This window comes from Triturus cristatus, chromosome 9 (assembly GCF_964204655.1).
Source record: "Triturus cristatus chromosome 9, aTriCri1.1, whole genome shotgun sequence".
NCBI lineage: Eukaryota > Metazoa > Chordata > Amphibia > Caudata > Salamandridae > Triturus > Triturus cristatus.
The window spans coordinates 140,597,270-140,616,117 of NC_140592.1; the positions used below are offsets into that span (position 1 = coordinate 140,597,270).

The 18,848-nt window shown below is 54.6% G+C and overlaps 1 pseudogene; it reads right to left on the reverse strand.

Moving 5' to 3' along the window:
* LOC146797531 (uncharacterized) overlaps positions 1–18,848 on the reverse strand; it is a 193,301-nt pseudogene that overhangs the window by 98,372 nt on the left and 76,081 nt on the right.

Sequence of the window (18,848 nt, forward strand, 5' to 3'; positions counted from 1 at the left end):
CGGTGGTGCAGCTTTTGGTACTAACACCACCGGACTGGACCAGGGGCTGCTAGAAGGTTCGATCACTCCTAGCTCCAGCATCTTAGTGACTTCACTATGAATGCTGGCCTTCACCTTGTCTGACATCCGGTAGATCTTGGACTTCACAGGTGGGCTGTCTCCTGTGTCCACGTCATGGACGCACAGGTGAGTCCTACCCGGGACAAGGGAGAACAACGAAGAGTACTGCCCCAGGACCTGGCGACAGTCCTCCTGCTGTTCAGGAGTTAGAGATGGGGAGAGAATCACTCCCTCCACCGACCCATCCTTCTCTTGAGACGCAAACAGATCAGGGAGAGGCTCGCTTTCCACGTCCTCTCCTCCGTCAGTCACCATCATCAAGATGACTTCGGGCCTCTCGTGGTGGGGTTTGAGGCGGTTGGCATGCAGCACCCGCAGGGGCTGACGAGGGGTCTTCAGGTCCACCAAGTAGGTAGCCTTACCCTTCTTCTCCAACACCTCAAAGGGTCCTGACCAGCGATCCTGGAGGGCACTAAGCTCTCCCGGTTCGATCACCCACACCTTCTGGCCAGGCTCCAACTCCACCGGGTGAGCGTTGTGGTCATACCACGCCTTCATTACTGCTTGGCTGGCTTCCAAGTTGTCAGAAGCTTGCTTCCACAACTTAGCCATTTGGCTCCGGAAGGCCAGCATGTAGCACACCACATCCTGGGGAAGCTTTCTGGGAGTTCTTTCCCATCCGTCTCTCACCAGGTTGAGAGGTCCACGTACAGGGTGCCCATACAGAAGCTCGAAGGGGCTAAAGCCCACTCCCTTCTGTGGCACTTCCCTGTAGGAAAAAAGTAAACAGGGTAGGAGGACGTCCCATTTCCTCCGCAGGCTTTCAGGCAGACTTCTGATCATGCCCTTCAAGGTTTTGTTAAACCTCTCCACCAGACCATTGGTCTGGGGGTGGTAAGGAGTGGTGAACCGGTAGGTCACTCCACACTCCTTCCACATCGCCCGCATATACGCTGACATGAAGTTGGTCCCCCTGTCGGACACAACTTCCTTGGGAAAACCCACTCGGGTAAAGATTCCCATCAGGGCCCTTGCCACAACAGGTGCTGTTATGGTCCTCAGAGGTATTGCCTCTGGGTACCGTGTGGCATGATCCACCAGAACCAGGATAAACCTGTGACCAGCTGTAGTCGGCGGATCTAATGGACCCACAATGTCGATGCCCACCCTTTCAAAGGGGGTGCTAACGACAGGAAGTGGTTCCAGGGGAGCTTTCAGCTTCACCCCTGTTTTCCCACTGGCTTGGCAAGACACACATGTCCGGCAGTAGGTATCGGACGACACTTTCATCTGAGGCCAATAAAAGTGTGGGACAAGACGGGCGAAGGTCTTGTCTTGCCCCAGGTGTCCTGCCAATGGTATCTCGTGAGCCAATTCCAGAAGGAAGGCTCGATAACGTTGAGGGACTACCAAGGCTCGTGACGATCCGTGTAGGGGTGCCTTGGGTTCACTGTAGAGGAGGCCATCCTCCCAGTAAACACTGTAGTTCCCTTCAACGTTCCCTGCTGCCTGGGCTTCGGCCTGTCGCCTCAGTCCCTCAAGGGTAGGGCACTCCCTCTGGCCCTGGCAGAATTCCTCCCTGGACGGGCCTCCCTCCACGTGCCACTCGGCCGGGATGGGTAGGTCCTCCAGTTTGGTAACGTCCCCCACCGCAGACTCCTGGTCCACCACCTCCGGTGGCCTATCCGTCCTACGGGGTGTGGACGCCGAGGCAGGCTCCTCCTGTCCTCGGTTCTTCCCTTGACTGGCAGCTGGCTGGGCCTTTGTTCCAGGCTCCAGCCGAAATGAACTCCCTCTTCGGGTAGTCGTGGACCTTGTGCTAACACAGGCCCAGTCAGGTGTACCCAGCATCTCGGTATGAGTCCGGTATTCCACCTCCTTCCAAGCGTTGTGCTCCATGTCATTCCCCAGCAGACAATCGACTGGCACGGCAGGGCTTACGGCAACTCGAAGTGAACCTGCAACCCCCCCCCATTCAAAGGGAACCTCGGCCACTGGATAGTGGCCTGTTCTGCCGTCAGCCATCGCGGCTGGGTGGAGTACATCGGGAATTACCTGCTCTGGAGACACCAGTTGGCTACGCACCATAGTCATACTGGCTCCTGTGTCTCTCAGAGCCTCCCCTCTTTGGCCGTTGATGGTGACCCACTGCCCATACTTTACGGTATTTGCGGGCACCTGGATCTTAGGCACCATCTCCCGTTCTCCCAGGGACACTAAAGTGACACCCGCCCACTCCCTTCCCTTAGTTAAGGGCATCTCCTCCCCGAGCACTACACTAGCTACTCCGGGGGTCTTTCCTCCAGTGGGAGGGGGTGGTCATTTCAAGCACTTCGGATCTCCTTTATAGTGTCCAACGCCACCGCACTCATAGCAATGGACAACCCTTGGCTGCTGACTCTGGCCAGGATTAGGGTTTCTGGGTGGGTTAGCCCTAGGGGTGAATCCTGTTCCCTTCCCTTGGAAGTTATTTTGGGGGCCTTTGAAGAACTCCTTTTTCTTTTCCCCCCCCTCTTTCTTCTGGGGGGCGCCCTGTCCGGCCTTTTGAGTATCCCCTCCAGTCCCCCTTGTGGACACCCGGGTACTAGCCCAAATGTCCGCCTCCTCAGCAAGCTTCCGGGGACTGGTCAGCTTGCTATCCACCAGGTGTTGCCGCAGTTCAGGGAAACATTTCTCGAGCAGGTGTTCCTTCAGTACTAGGTCAAACAACCCCTCGTAGTTCCTCACTTCACTGCCCTGAATCCAACCTTCCAGTGCCTTCTTTGCATAGTCCAGGAAGTCCACCCAATTCTGTGTGCCCAGTTTGTGACTACCCCTGAACTTCTGTCTGTACTTTTCAGGTGTTAGTCCAAACTTTCTGATGAGCGCCAGTTTCATGGTGGGGTAGTGGGTCTGCTCATCCTCTTCGAGGGCCAATAAAGCATCCCTACCAGCTGGAGGCATGTACTTGTACAATCCCCCTCCCCAGTACTTCTCTGGAACCCCATGGGCCCTTAACGAGACCTCATAGGCCGCTAGCCACTTGGCGATATCATCACCCACCCCATAGCTAGCTACTATGTCCTTTGGCAGGTATGGTTTAGGTTCCCTGGTGATCTCTTGGGTTTGGCTGCCACCATTAGGAACAGGTTGTGCCCCGATTCTCAAGATCTGAAGATCTATTTCTTTCAGTCGTAATTCATGGGCCATCCTCTGCTCCTCCTTCTCCTTTTCCAGCCTTGCTAAGTCCCATGTGAGCTGTCTTTTCTCCCTCCGGTCTGTTAGCTCCACTTCAGACAAGCCACCGCTAGAGGCACTGCTGCCCTTCCTAGAAATGGTTCTGGGCCCTGCTGACAGGTTCCCCACCTCAGGTTGGTACATCTCAGCCCCCTCGGTGTCAGGCTCTCCATCCCTGTCTTCCTCCTCAGCCTTGCTTTCTCGGCGTGCCTCCCCCCAAGCCCTTAAGCTGGTTTGGAGTGCACCCTTCTTTGCTCCTGGGGGACAGTACACCCCCTCTCGCTGGCAAAACTCCCTGAGTTGGGCCACAGTGTACGTTTCTAGATTTTCTAGTACAAACTCCATCTCGCCCACTCAGGTTAGAGGACAGGTTTTGTGCAGTAACTATGCAGGGGGGTACCTTTAATAATACCTCCTCCCACCACCAGAGTAAATTTGGAAAAAACAAAAACCCACAATTAGGAAGGCCGCTTTGAGAAAACTCCCGGTGTAGGCCTATGGACTACCCACAGTTATTGTTGAGTATACGTAGGCACAGCTCAATCCCACCACTGAACACCACTGTATGTCCGGAAGACCACCACCACCCTTTCAGAGTGGGAGTGGTTTTCCAACATAAATTGGAGGAGCCTGCCTCGGCGTCCACACCCCGTAGGACGGATAGGCCACGGGAGGTGGTGGACCAGGAGTCTGCGGTGGGGGACGTTACCAAACTGGAGGACCTACCCATCCCGGCCGAGTGGCACGTGGAGGGAGGCCCGTCCAGGGAGGAATTCTGCCAGGGCCAGAGGGAGTGCCCTACCCTTGAGGGGCTGAGGCGACAGGCCGAAGCCCAGGCAGCAGGGAACGTTGAAGGGAACTACAGTGTTTACTGGGAGGATGGCTTCCTCTACAGTGAACCCAAGGCACCCCTACATGGATCGTCACGAGCCTTGGTAGTCCCTCAACGTTATCGAGCCTTCCTTCTGGAGTTGGCTCACGAGATACCATTGGCAGGACACCTGGGGCAAGACAAGACCTTCGCCCGTCTTGTCCCACACTTTTATTGGCCTCAAATGAAAGTGTCGTCCGATACCTACTGCCGGACATGTGTGTCTTGCCAAGCCAGTGGGAAAACAGGGGTGAAGCTGAAAGCTCCCCTGGAACCACTTCCTGTCGTTAGCACCCCCTTTGAAAGGGTGGGCTACGACATTGTGGGTCCGTTAGATCCACCGACTACAGCTGGTCACAGGTTTATCCTGGTTTTGGTGGATCATGCCACACGGTACCCAGAGGCAATACCTCTGAGGACCATAACCGCACCTGATGTGGCTAGGGCCCTGATGGGAATCTTTACCCGAGTGGGTTTTCCCAAGGAAGTTGTGTCCGACAGGGGGACCAACTTCATGTCAGCGTATATGCGGGCAATGTGGAAGGAGTGTGGAGTGACATACCGGTTCACCACTCCTTACCACCCCCAGACAAATGGTCTGGTGGAGAGGTTTAACAAAACCTTGAAGGGCATGATCAGAAGTCTGCCTGAAAGCCTGCGGAAGAAATGGGACGTCCTCCTACCCTGTTTAATTTTTTCCTACAGGGAAGTGCCACAGAAGGGAGTGGGCTTCAGCCCCTTCGAGCTTCTGTATGGGCACCCTGTACGTGGACCTCTCAACCTGGTGAGAGACGGATGGGAAAGAACTCCCAGAAAGCTTCCCCAGGATGTGGTGAGCTACATGCTGGCCTTCCGGAGCCAAATGGCTAAGTTGTGGAAGCAAGCTTCTGACAACTTGGAAGCCAGCCAAGCAGTAATGAAGGCGTGGTATGACCACAACGCTCACCCGGTGGAGTTGGAGCCTGGCCAGAAGGTGTGGGTGATCGAACCGGGAGAGCTTAGTGCCCTCCAGGATCGCTGGTCAGGACCCTTTGAGGTGTTGGAGAAGAAGGGTAAGGCTACCTACTTGGTGGACCTGATGACCCCTCGTCAGCCCCTGTGGGTGCTGCATGCCAACCGCCTCAAACCCCACCACGAGAGGCCAGAAGTCATCTTGATGATGGTGACTGACGGAGGAGAGGACGTGGAAAGCGAGCCTCTCCCTGATCTGTTTGCGTCTCAAGAGAAGGATGGGTCGGTGGAGGGAGTGATTCTCTCCCCATCTCTAACTCCTGAACAGCAGGAGGACTGTCGCCAGGTCCTGGGGCAGTACTCTTCGTTGTTCTCCCTTGTCCCGGGTAGGACTCACCTGTGCGTCCATGACGTGGACACAGGAGACAGCCCACCTGTGAAGTCCAAGATCTACCGGATGTCAGACAAGGTGAAGGCCAGCATTCATAGTGAAGTCACTAAGATGCTGGAGCTAGGAGTGATCGAACCTTCTAGCAGCCCCTGGTCCAGTCCGGTGGTGTTGGTACCAAAAGCTGCACCACCGGGTGCCCAACCAGAACTGAGGTTCTGTGTGGACTATCGGGGACTGAATTCAGTGACCAAAACTGATGCTCATCCGATCCCTAGGGCGGATGAATTGATTGACCGGCTGGGAGCTGCCCAATATCTAAGTACCTTTGACCTTACTTCTGGGTACTGGCAGATCTCTTTGACTGATGGAGCAAGGGAAAGGTCAGCCTTCTCCATGCCCAATGGCCACTACCAGTTCTGTGTGATGCCCTTTGGGCTCAAGAACGCACCTGCCACGTTTCAGCGCCTGGTAAAACCAGATCCTCACCGGAATGGAGAGTTTCTCTGCTGCTTATCTGGATGACATAGCCGTCTTCAGTAACAGCTGGGAGGATCACTTGCGTCACCTGCAAGCTGTTCTCCAGGCCCTGAGACAAGCTGGATTGACGATCAAGGCCAGCAAGTGCCAGATCGGGCAGGGGTCGGTAGTGTACCTTGGACACTTGGTGGGTAGGGGAGCGGTGCAACCCCTCCAGGCGAAGATCGAGGCCATCATGGCCTGGGAACCCCCCAAGACACAGACTGAGGTCCGAGCATTTTTGGGCCTCACGGGATACTACCGCCGCTTCGTGAAGGGGTACGGTACCATTGTAGCCCCCCTCACGGAGCTCACGTCCAAGAAACAACCTCGACGGGTAGTCTGGACGGAGGCTTGTCAGCAAGCCTTTGAGAGATTGAAGAAAGCCATGTGCGAGGCCCCGGTCTTAAGGGCCCCAGACTTTTCCAAGGAGTTCATTGTCCAGACAGATGCATCAGAACCTGGCATTGGGGCAGTGTTATCGCAACTCAACGAAGAGGGTCTGGATCAACCCGTGGTCTTCCTATCCCGGAGACTACTTCCCAGGGAACAGAAGTGGAGTGCAATAGAGCGTGAAGCCTTTGCAGTGGTATGGGCTCTGAAGAAGTTGCGGCCATACCTGTTTGGCTCGCACTTCCTTGTTCAGACCGACCACAGACCCCTTCGTTGGCTGATGCAAATGAAGGGGGAGAATCCCAAGTTGTTGAGGTGGTCTATTTCCCTACAGGGAATGGACTTTCAGGTGGAACATCGGCCTGGAGTGGACCACGCCAATGCAGACGGTCTCTCAAGGTATTTCCGCCTTAGTGATGAGAACTCCCAAGGGGTTGGGTAGCTCTCCCCACTTTCAGCTGGGGGGGACGCGTGTTAGACCTGTCAGCCCTTTGGGTGGTCCCTCCTCATCATTATTTATTTTGTCCCACTTTTGCCTCAAACCCTGTTTGAATTTTTCCTTTTTGGGAACCACCAGATTTTTTCGTGTTGCTGCAGATTCAGGGAGCCATTTTACCTACCCCTGAAATTTCTGTCTGAGGGCCTGGAGCACAAAATGGTGGCCATCTGTGACATCACCAGCATCCACTGGAACCTACCAGCACCTTCCAGAACATTCCAGAACCCTGTGACAGTTGGAGGCGGTTTAGAATGTTGGGAAGCTAAGACAGAGAGTTGGCAGTTGGAGCTGGCAGTTGGCACCTGACTGGTGAGGAGTGAGCAGCAAAAACTTGAAGGAGGAAGGAGTGAAGCAGCAGGGGTGGAAACTTGTGCCTGGAGTGGGGTCCATAAACCCACCCTTGATACTAGTCCCTACTGACTGAGCCCAGCCTGGAGCCCTGTGTGGGAAGAAGTCAGAAAAACCATCCTAAGGACCTGGACAGCAGGAACAGGCCTTAGAAACAAGAGAACAGCAAGATCCTGACCTGGAAGCTGGTTTCCCTGAAGTCCGACGTCGAGTAGCCTAAGACCTGGAGCCCGAGGTGGAGAAGCGGCGCTGACTGGAAAAGCAGACGTCGTACCCGGAGCCGCCAGAGGTCGAGAGAGGGCGCCGTCAGAGGTCGTGAGGAGTACCAGAGGTCGAGGAGGAAGTCACCCGAGGTCGAGTGAGCGGCGTCATCGGCGGAGTGAAGTCCGCCCTCCGGAGTCGTCGGAGACCGAGGTGAAGTGTAACGGAGGTCGGGAGTGAGGATCGCACTCCGGAGTCGCCGGAACCTGTGAGAAACGTGCCGGAGGTCGGGAGTGGAGGTCGCACTCCGGAGTCGCCGGAAACCTAAGGAGAGGAGCACCGGAGGTCGGGATTGAGGATCGCACTCCGGAGCCGCCGGAAGTCGACATCGAGGCAAGGCCGGCCGACGTCATCGAATCCGAGGTCGCCATCGGACCGGAGCCGCCCGAAGTCGACACCGAGTAAAGACTGCCCGACGCCATCGAATCGGAGGTCGAGATCGAGCCGAGGCCGCCGACATCGAGACCGGAGCCGCCTACCGGCGTCGTCAAAGAACTGACATTGTGCCGAGGCCGCCGACATCGAACTGGAACCGCCTCACGGCGTCGACACGACTCCAGCGGCGTCGGAGCATCAGAAAAAGGGCAGTAAGTGGAGTAGAGGGCGCCTAAGGCCCTGTGGAGACCTGAGAGACTGCTCTAAGGGGCTAGGGAGGTGCTGGAACCAACCTGACTGTGCCAGGGGTGAGCTGGGACTAATCTAGAGAAGTTGTGTGGAGGGAGAGAGCCAGGTTTCTGGTATTCCCCCCTTGATCTACCTCAGTTTAGGCCTCAGCCTTGTCCAAGCCAGGGAGTAGACACCCTCAAGCCTTCCACATCCCCACAAGCTGTGCCTGGGCCAAATCAGCCCTTAGGAATTCAAAAGTGATCTGATTCTAAAAGTGTCACTGTCAGCTTTTAATTATTTATTAGGGGCACTGTATTTATTGTATTTAACCTATTTATTGCTTCACTGTATTTATTGGTCCACAGTATTTATTGATGCACAATATTTATTGGTTTACAGTATTTATTGCCTCAGAATATTTAATTGCCTGTATGTATTGCACTTATATTTATGCCTTCATTATTTATGATCACCCCTATTTATTGAATCATTAAGCCAGTATTTATTTGACCTGCACTTTCTAAAAAGTTTGTATATTGTGATTGTTATTTATTTTATCCAATCAGCAACTACGAGAAAAAGAAGATAAAGAAAGCTATTTTCATAATTTTTACGGTGTAGAGTCGTTTTTGGAACGGATGCACGCATGGTTATTGTTTGGGTATGTCGTATGCTTAGCACGGAGCCTGATTCCTGACCACTCGAGCCAAGCTACCACTGTATGTCCGGAAGACCACCACGACCCTTTCAGAGTGGGAGTGGTTTTCCAACATAAATTGGTGTTCAGTGGTGGGATAGAGCTGTGCCTACGTATACTCAACAATAACTGTGGGTAGTCCATAGGCCTACACCGGGAGTTTTCTCAAAGCGGCCTTCCTAATTGTGGGTTTTTGTTTTTTCCAAATTTACTCTGGTGGTGGGAGGAGGTATTATTAAAGGTACCCCCCTGCATAGTTACTGCACAAAACCTGTCCTCTAACCTGAGTGGGCGAGATGGAGTTTGTACTAGAAAATCTAGAAACGTACACTGTGGCCCAACTCAGGGAGTTTTGCCAGCGAGAGGGGGTGTACTGTCCCCCAGGAGCAAAGAAGGGTGCACTCCAAACCAGCTTAAGGGCTTGGGGGGAGGCACGCCGAGAAAGCAAGGCTGAGGAGGAAGACAGGGATGGAGAGCCTGACACCGAGGGGGCTGAGATGTACCAACCTGAGGTGGGGAACCTGTCAGCAGGGCCCAGAACCATTTCTAGGAAGGGCAGCAGTGCCTCTAGCGGTGGCTTGTCTGAAGTGGAGCTAACAGACCGGAGGGAGAAAAGACAGCTCACATGGGACTTAGCAAGGCTGGAAAAGGAGAAGGAGGAGCAGAGGATGGCCCATGAATTACGACTGAAAGAAATAGATCTTCAGATCTTGAGAATCGGGGCACAACCTGTTCCTAATGGTGGCAGCCAAACCCAAGAGATCACCAGGGAACCTAAACCATACCTGCCAAAGGACATAGTAGCTAGCTATGGGGTGGGTGATGATATCGCCAAGTGGCTAGCGGCCTATGAGGTCTCGTTAAGGGCCCATGGGGTTCCAGAGAAGTACTGGGGAGGGGGATTGTACAAGTACATGCCTCCAGCTGGTAGGGATGCTTTATTGGCCCTCGAAGAGGATGAGCAGACCCACTACCCCACCATGAAACTGGCGCTCATCAGAAAGTTTGGACTAACACCTGAAAAGTACAGACAGAAGTTCAGGGGTAGTCACAAACTGGGCACACAGAATTGGGTGGACTTCCTGGACTATGCAAAGAAGGCACTGGAAGGTTGGATTCAGGGCAGTGAAGTGAGGAACTACGAGGGGTTGTTTGACCTAGTACTGAAGGAACACCTGCTCGAGAAATGTTTCCCTGAACTGCGGCAACACCTGGTGGATAGCAAGCTGACCAGTCCCCGGAAGCTTGCTGAGGAGGCGGACATTTGGGCTAGTACCCGGGTGTCCACAAGGGGGACTGGAGGGGATACTCAAAAGGCCGGACAGGGCGCCCCCCAGAAGAAAGAGGGGGGGGAAAAGAAAAAGGAGTTCTCCAAAGGCCCCCAAAATAACTTCCAAGGGAAGGGAACAGGATTCACCCCTAGGGCTAACCCACCCAGAAACCCTAATCCTGGCCAGAGTCAGCAGCCAAGGGTTGTCCATTGCTATGAGTGCGGTGGCGTTGGACACTATAAAGGAGATCCGAAGTGCTTGAAACGACCACCCCCTCCCACTGGAGGAAAGACCCCCGGAGTAGCTAGTGTAGTGCTCGGGGAGGAGATGCCCTTAACTAAGGGAAGGGAGTGGGCGGGTGTCACTTTAGTGTCCCTGGGAGAACGGGAGATGGTTCCCAAGATCCAGGTGCCCGCAAATACCGCAAAGTATGGGCAGTGGGTCACCATCAACGGCCAAAGAGGGGAGGCTCTGAGAGACACAGGAGCCAGTATGACTATGGTGCGTAGCCAACTGGTGTCTCCAGAGCAGGTAATTCCCGATGTACTCCACCCAGCCGCGATGGCTGACGGCAGAACAGGCCACTATCCAGTGGCCGAGGTTCCCTTTGAATGGGGGGGGGTTGCAGGTTCACTTCGAGTTGCCGTAAGCCCTGCCGTGCCAGTCGATTGTCTGCTGGGGAATGACATGGAGCACAACGCTTGGAAGGAGGTGGAATACCGGACTCATACCGAGATGCTGGGTACACCTGACTGGGCCTGTGTTAGCACAAGGTCCACGACTACCCGAAGAGGGAGTTCATTTCGGCTGGAGCCTGGAACAAAGGCCCAGCCAGCTGCCAGTCAAGGGAAGAACCGAGGACAGGAGGAGCCTGCCTCGGCGTCCACACCCCGTAGGACGGATAGGCCACCGGAGGTGGTGGACCAGGAGTCTGCGGTGGGGGACGTTACCAAACTGGAGGACCTACCCATCCCGGCCGAGTGGCACGTGGAGGGATGCCCGTCCAGGGAGGAATTCTGCCAGGGCCAGAGGGAGTGCCCTACCCTTGAGGGGCTGAGGCGACAGGCCGAAGCCCAGGCAGCAGGGAACGTTGAAGGGAACTACAGTGTTTACTGGGAGGATGGCCTCCTCTACAGTGAACCCAAGGCACCCCTACACGGATCGTCACGAGCCTTGGTAGTCCCTCAACGTTATCGAGCCTTCCTTCTGGAATTGGCTCACGAGATACCATTGGCAGGACACCTGGGGCAAGACAAGACCTTCGCCCGTCTTGTCCCACACTTTTATTGGCCTCAGATGAAAGTGTCGTCCGATACCTACTGCCGGACATGTGTGTCTTGCCAAGCCAGTGGGAAAACAGGGGTGAAGCTGAAAGCTCCCCTGGAACCACTTCCTGTCGTTAGCACCCCCTTTGAAAGGGTGGGCATCGACATTGTGGGTCCATTAGATCCGCCGACTACAGCTGGTCACAGGTTTATCCTGGTTCTGGTGGATCATGCCACACGATACCCAGAGGCAATACCTCTGAGGACCATAACAGCACCTGTTGTGGCAAGGGCCCTGATGGGAATCTTTACCCGAGTGGGTTTTCCCAAGGAAGTTGTGTCCGACAGGGGGACCAACTTCATGTCAGCGTATATGCGGGCGATGTGGAAGGAGTGTGGAGTGACCTACCGGTTCACCACTCCTTACCACCCCCAGACCAATGGTCTGGTGGAGAGGTTTAACAAAACCTTGAAGGGCATGATCAGAAGTCTGCCTGAAAGCCTGCGGAGGAAATGGGACGTCCTCCTACCCTGTTTACTTTTTTCCTACAGGGAAGTGCCACAGAAGGGAGTGGGCTTCAGCCCCTTCGAGCTTCTGTATGGGCACCCTGTACGTGGACCTCTCAACCTGGTGAGAGACGGATGGGAAAGAACTCCCAGAAAGCTTCCCCAGGATGTGGTGAGCTACATGCTGGCCTTCCGGAGCCAAATGGCTAAGTTGTGGAAGCAAGCTTCTGACAACTTGGAAGCCAGCCAAGCAGTAATGAAGGCGTGGTATGACCACAACGCTCACCCGGTGGAGTTGGAGCCTGGCCAGAAGGTGTGGGTGATCGAACCGGGAGAGCTTAGTGCCCTCCAGGATCGCTGGTCAGGACCCTTTGAGGTGTTGGAGAAGAAGGGTAAGGCTACCTACTTGGTCGACCTGAAGACCCCTCGTCAGCCCCTGCGGGTGCTGCATGCCAACCGCCTCAAACCCCACCACGAGAGGCCCGAAGTCATCTTGATGATGGTGACTGACGGAGGAGAGGACGTGGAAAGCGAGCCTCTCCCTGATCTGTTTGCGTCTCAAGAGAAGGATGGGTCGGTGGAGGGAGTGATTCTCTCCCCATCTCTAACTCCTGAACAGCAGGAGGACTGTCGCCAGGTCCTGGGGCAGTACTCTTCGTTGTTCTCCCTTGTCCCGGGTAGGACTCACCTGTGCGTCCATGACGTGGACACAGGAGACAGCCCACCTGTGAAGTCCAAGATCTACCGGATGTCAGACAAGGTGAAGGCCAGCATTCATAGTGAAGTCACTAAGATGCTGGAGCTAGGAGTGATCGAACCTTCTAGCAGCCCCTGGTCCAGTCCGGTGGTACTAGTACCAAAAGCTGCACCACCGGGTGCCCAACCAGAACTGAGGTTCTGTGTGGACTATCGGGGACTGAATTCAGTGACCAAAACTGATGCTCATCCGATCCCTAGGGCGGATGAATTGATTGACCGGCTGGGAGCTGCCCAATATCTAAGTACCTTTGACCTTACTTCTGGGTACTGGCAGATCTCTTTGACTGATGGAGCAAGGGAAAGGTCAGCCTTCTCCACGCCCAATGGCCACTACCAGTTCTGTGTGATGCCCTTTGGGCTCAAGAACGCACCTGCCACGTTTCAGCGCCTGGTAAACCAGATCCTCACCGGAATGGAGAGTTTCTCTGCTGCTTATCTGGATGACATAGCCGTCTTCAGTAACAGCTGGGAGGATCACTTGCGTCACCTGCAAGCTGTTCTCCAGGCCCTGAGACAAGCTGGATTGACGATCAAGGCCAGCAAGTGCCAGATCGGGCAGGGGTCGGTAGTGTACCTTGGACACTTGGTGGGTAGGGGAGCGGTGCAACCCCTCCAGGCGAAGATCGAGGCCATCATGGCCTGGGAACCCCCCAAGACTCAGACTGAGGTCCGAGCATTTTTGGGCCTCACGGGATACTACCGACGCTTCGTGAAGGGATACGGTACCATCGTAGCCCCCCTCACGGAGCTCACGTCCAAGAAACAACCTCGACGGGTAGTCTGGACGGAGGCTTGTCAGCAAGCCTTTGAGAGATTGAAGAAAGCCATGTGCGAGGCCCCGGTCTTAAGGGCCCCAGACTTTTCCAAGGAGTTCATTGTCCAGACAGATGCATCAGAACATGGCATTGGGGCAGTGTTATCGCAACTCAACGAAGAGGGTCTGGATCAACCCGTGGTCTTCCTATCCCGGAGACTACTTCCCAGGGAACAGAAGTGGAGTGCAATAGAGCGTGAAGCCTTTGCAGTGGTATGGGCTCTGAAGAAGTTGCGGCCATACCTGTTTGGCTCACACTTCCTAGTTCAGACCGACCACAGACCCCTTCGTTGGCTGATGCAAATGAAGGGGGAGAATCCCAAGTTGTTGAGGTGGTCTATTTCCCTACAGGGAATGGACTTTCAGGTGGAACATCGGCCTGGAGTGGACCACGCCAATGCAGACGGTCTCTCAAGGTATTTCCGCCTTAGTGATGAGAACTCCCAAGGGGTTGGGTAGCTCTCCCCACTTTCAGCTGGGGGGGACGCGTGTTAGACCTGTCAGCCCTTTGGGTGGTCCCTCCTCATCATTATTTATTTTGTCCCACTTTTGCCTCAAACCCTGTTTGAATTTTTCCTTTTTGGGAACCACCAGACTTTTTAGTGTTGCTGCAGATTCAGGGAGCCATTTTACCTACCCCTGAAACTTCTGTCTGAGGGCCTGGAGCACAAAATGGTGGCCATCTGTGACATCACCAGCATCCACTGGAACCTACCAGCACCTTCCAGAACATTCCAGAACCCTGTGACAGTTGGAGGCGGTTTAGAATGTTGGGAAGCTAAGACAGAGAGTTGGCAGTTGGAGCTGGCAGTTGGCACCTGACTGGTGAGGAGTGAGCAGCAAAAACTTGAAGGAGGAAGGAGTGAAGCAGCAGGGGTGGAAACTTGTGCCTGGAGTGGGGTCCATAAACCCACCCTTGATACTAGTCCCTACTGACTGAGCCCAGCCTGGAGCCCTGTGTGGGAAGAAGTCAGAAAAACCATCCTAAGGACCTGGACAGCAGGAACAGGCCTTAGAAACAAGAGAACAGCAAGATCCTGACCTGGAAACTGGTTTCCCTGAAGTCCGACGTCGAGTAGCCTAAGACCTGGAGCCCGAGGTGGAGAGGCGGCGCTGACTGGAAAGGCAGACGTCGTGCCCGGAGCCGCCAGAGGTCGAGAGAGGGCGCCGTCAGAGGTCGTGAGGAGTACCAGAGGTCGAGGAGGAAGTCACCCGAGGTCGAGTGAGCGGCGTCATCGGAGGAGTGAAGTCCGCCCTCCGGAGTCGTCGGAGACCGAGGTGAAGTGTAACGGAGGTCGGGAGTGAGGATCGCACTCCGGAGTCGCCGGAACCTGTGAGAAACGTGCCGGAGGTCGGGAGTGGAGGTCGCACTCCGGAGTCGCCGGAAACCTAAGGAGAGGAGCACCGGAGGTCGGGAGTGAGGATCGCACTCCGGAGCCGCCGGAAGTCGACATCGAGGCAAGGCCGGCCGACGTCATCGAATCCGAGGTCGCCATCGGACCGGAGCCGCCCGAAGTCGACATCGAGTAAAGACTGCCCGACGCCATCGGATCGGAGGTCGAGATCGAGCCGAGGCCGCCGACCCCGAACCGGAGCCGCCTACCGGCGTCGTCAAGAACTGACATTGTGCCGAGGCCGCCGACATCGAACTGGAACCGCCTCACGGCATCGACACGACTCCAGCGGCGTCGGAGCATCAGAAAAAGGGCAGTAAGTGGAGTAGAGGGCGCCTAAGGCCCTGTGGAGACCTGAGAGACTGCTCTAAGGGGCTAGGGAGGTGCTGGAACCAACCTGACTGTGCCAGGGGTGAGCTGGGACTAATCTAGAGAAGTTGTGTGGAGGGAGAGAGCCAGGTCTCTGGTATTCCCCCCTTGATCTACCTCAGTTTAGGCCTCAGCCTTGTCCAAGCCAGGGAGTAGACACCCCCAAGCCTTCTACATCCCCACAAGCTGTGCCTGGGCCAAATCAGCCCTTAAGAATGCAAATGTGATCTGATTCTATGAGTGTCACTGTCAGCTTTTAATTATTTATTAGGGGCACTGTATTTATTGTATTTAACCTATTTATTGCTTCACTGTATTTATTGGTCCACAGTATTTATTGATGCACAATATTTATTGGTTTACAGTATTTATTGCCTCAGAATATTTAATTGCCTGTATGTATTGCACTTATATTTATGCCTTCGTTATTTATGATCACCCCTATTTATTGAATCATTAAGCCAGTATTTATTTGACCTGCACTTTCTAAAAAGTTTGTATATTGTGATTGTTATTTATTTTATCCAATCAGCAACTAAGAGAAAAAGAAGATAAAGAAAGCTATTTTCATAATTTTTACGGTGTAGAGTCGTTTTTGGAACGGATGCACGCATGGTTATTGTTTGGGTATGTCGTATGCTTAGCACGGAGCCTGATTCCTGACCACTCGAGCCAAGCTACCACAGTGTGCCTGGAAGACCACCACCACCCTTTCAGAGTGGGAGTGTGGGTTTCCAACATAAATTGGTGTTCAGTGGTGGGATAGAGCTGTGCCTACGTATACTCAACAATAACTGTGGGTAGTCCATAGGCCTACACCGGGAGTTTTCTCAAAGCGGCCTTCCTAATTGTGGGTTTTTGTTTTTTCCAAATTTACTCTGGTGGTGGGAGGAGGTATTATTAAAGGTACCCCCCTGCATAGTTACTGCACAAAACCTGTCCTCTAACCTGAGTGGGCGAGATGGAGTTTGTACTAGAAAATCTAGAAACGTACACTGTGGCCCAACTCAGGGAGTTTTGCCAGCGAGAGGGGGTGTACTGTCCCCCAGGAGCAAAGAAGGGTGCACTCCAAACCAGCTTAAGGGCTTGGGGGGAGGCACGCCGAGAAAGCAAGGCTGAGGAGGAAGACAGGGATGGAGAGCCTGACACCGAGGGGGCTGAGATGTACCAACCTGAGGTGGGGAACCTGTCAGCAGGGCCCAGAACCATTTCTAGGAAGGGCAGCAGTGCCTCTAGCGGTGGCTTGTCTGAAGTGGAGCTAACAGACCGGAGGGAGAAAAGACACTCACATGGGACTTAGCAAGGCTGGAAAAGGAGAAGGAGGAGCAGAGGATGGCCCATGAATTACGACTGAAAGAAATAGATCTTCAGATCTTGAGAATCGGGGCACAACCTGTTCCTAATGGTGGCAGCCAAACCCAAGAGATCACCAGGGAACCTAAACCATACCTGCCAAAGGACATAGTAGCTAGCTATGGGGTGGGTGATGATATCGCCAAGTGGCTAGCGGCCTATGAGGTCTCGTTAAGGGCCCATGGGGTTCCAGAGAAGTACTGGGGAGGGGGATTGTACAAGTACATGCCTCCAGCTGGTAGGGATGCTTTATTGGCCCTCGAAGAGGATGAGCAGACCCACTACCCCACCATGAAACTGGCGCTCATCAGAAAGTTTGGACTAACACCTGAAAAGTACAGACAGAAGTTCAGGGGTAGTCACAAACTGGGCACACAGAATTGGGTGGACTTCCTGGACTATGCAAAGAAGGCACTGGAAGGTTGGATTCAGGGCAGTGAAGTGAGGAACTACGAGGGGTTGTTTGACCTAGTACTGAAGGAACACCTGCTCGAGAAATGTTTCCCTGAACTGCGGCAACACCTGGTGGATAGCAAGCTGACCAGTCCCCGGAAGCTTGCTGAGGAGGCGGACATTTGGGCTAGTACCCGGGTGTCCACAAGGGGGACTGGAGGGGATACTCAAAAGGCCGGACAGGGCGCCCCCCAGAAGAAAGAGGGGGGGGGAAAGAAAAAGGAGTTCTCCAAAGGCCCCCAAAATAACTTCCAAGGGAAGGGAACAGGATTCACCCCTAGGGCTAACCCACCCAGAAACCCTAATCCTGGCCAGAGTCAGCAGCCAAGGGTTGTCCATTGCTATGAGTGCGGTGGCGTTGGACACTATAAAGGAGATCCGAAGTGCTTGAAACGACCACCCCCTCCCACTGGAGGAAAGACCCCCGGAGTAGCTAGTGTAGTGCTCGGGGAGGAGATGCCCTTAACTAAGGGAAGGGAGTGGGCGGGTGTCACTTTAGTGTCCCTGGGAGAACGGGAGATGGTGCCTAAGATCCAGGTGCCCGCAAATACCGTAAAGTATGGGCAGTGGGTCACCATCAACGGCCAAAGAGGGGAGGCTCTGAGAGTCACAGGAGCCAGTATGACTATGGTGCGTAGCCAACTGGTGTCTCCAGAGCAGGTAATTCCCGATGTACTCCACCCAGCCGCGATGGCTGACGGCAGAACAGGCCACTATCCAGTGGCCGAGGTTCCCTTTGAATGGGGGGGGTTGCAGGTTCACTTCGAGTTGCCGTAAGCCCTGCCGTGCCAGTCGATTGGCTGCTGGGGAATGACATGGAGCACAACGCTTGGAAGGAGGTGGAATACCGGACTCATACCGAGATGCTGGGTACACCTGACTGGGCCTGTGTTAGCACAAGGTCCACGACTACCCGAAGAGGGAGTTCATTTCGGCTGGAGCCTGGAACAAAGGCCCAGCCAGCTGCCAGTCAAGGGAAGAACCGAGGACAGGAGGAGCCTGCCTCGGCGTCCACACCCCGTAGGACGGATAGGCCACCGGAGGTGGTGGACCAGGAGTCTGCGGTGGGGGACGTTACCAAACTGGAGGACCTACCCATCCCGGCCGAGTGGCACGTGGAGGGAGGCCCGTCCAGGGAGGAATTCTGCCAGGGCCAGAGGGAGTGCCCTACCCTTGAGGGGCTGAGGCGACAGGCCGAAGCCCAGGCAGCAGGGAACGTTGAAGGGAACTACAGTGTTTACTGGGAGGATGGCCTCCTCCACAGTGAACCCAAGGCACCCCTACACGGATCGTCACGAGCCTTGGTAGTCCCTCAACGTTATCGAGCCTTCCTTCTGGAATTGGCTCACGAGATACCATTGGCAGGACACCTGGGGCAAGACAAGACCTTCGCCCGTCTTGTCCCACACTTTTATTGGCCTCAGATGAAAGTGTCGTCCGATACCTACTGCCGGACATGTGTGTCTTGCCAAGCCAGTGGGAAAACAGGGGTGAAGCTGAAAGCTCCCCTGGAACCACTTCCTGTCGTTAGCACCCCCTTTGAAAGGGTGGGCATCGACATTGTGGGTCCATTAGATCCGCCGACTACAGCTGGTCACAGGTTTATCCTGGTTCTGGTGGATCATGCCACACGGTACCCAGAGGCAATACCTCTGAGGACCATAACAGCACCTGTTGTGGCAAGGGCCCTGATGGGAATCTTTACCCGAGTGGGTTTTCCCAAGGAAGTTGTGTCCGACAGGGGGACCAACTTCATGTCAGCGTATATGCGGGCGATGTGGAAGGAGTGTGGAGTGACCTACCGGTTCACCACTCCTTACCACCCCCAGACCAATGGTCTGGTGGAGAGGTTTA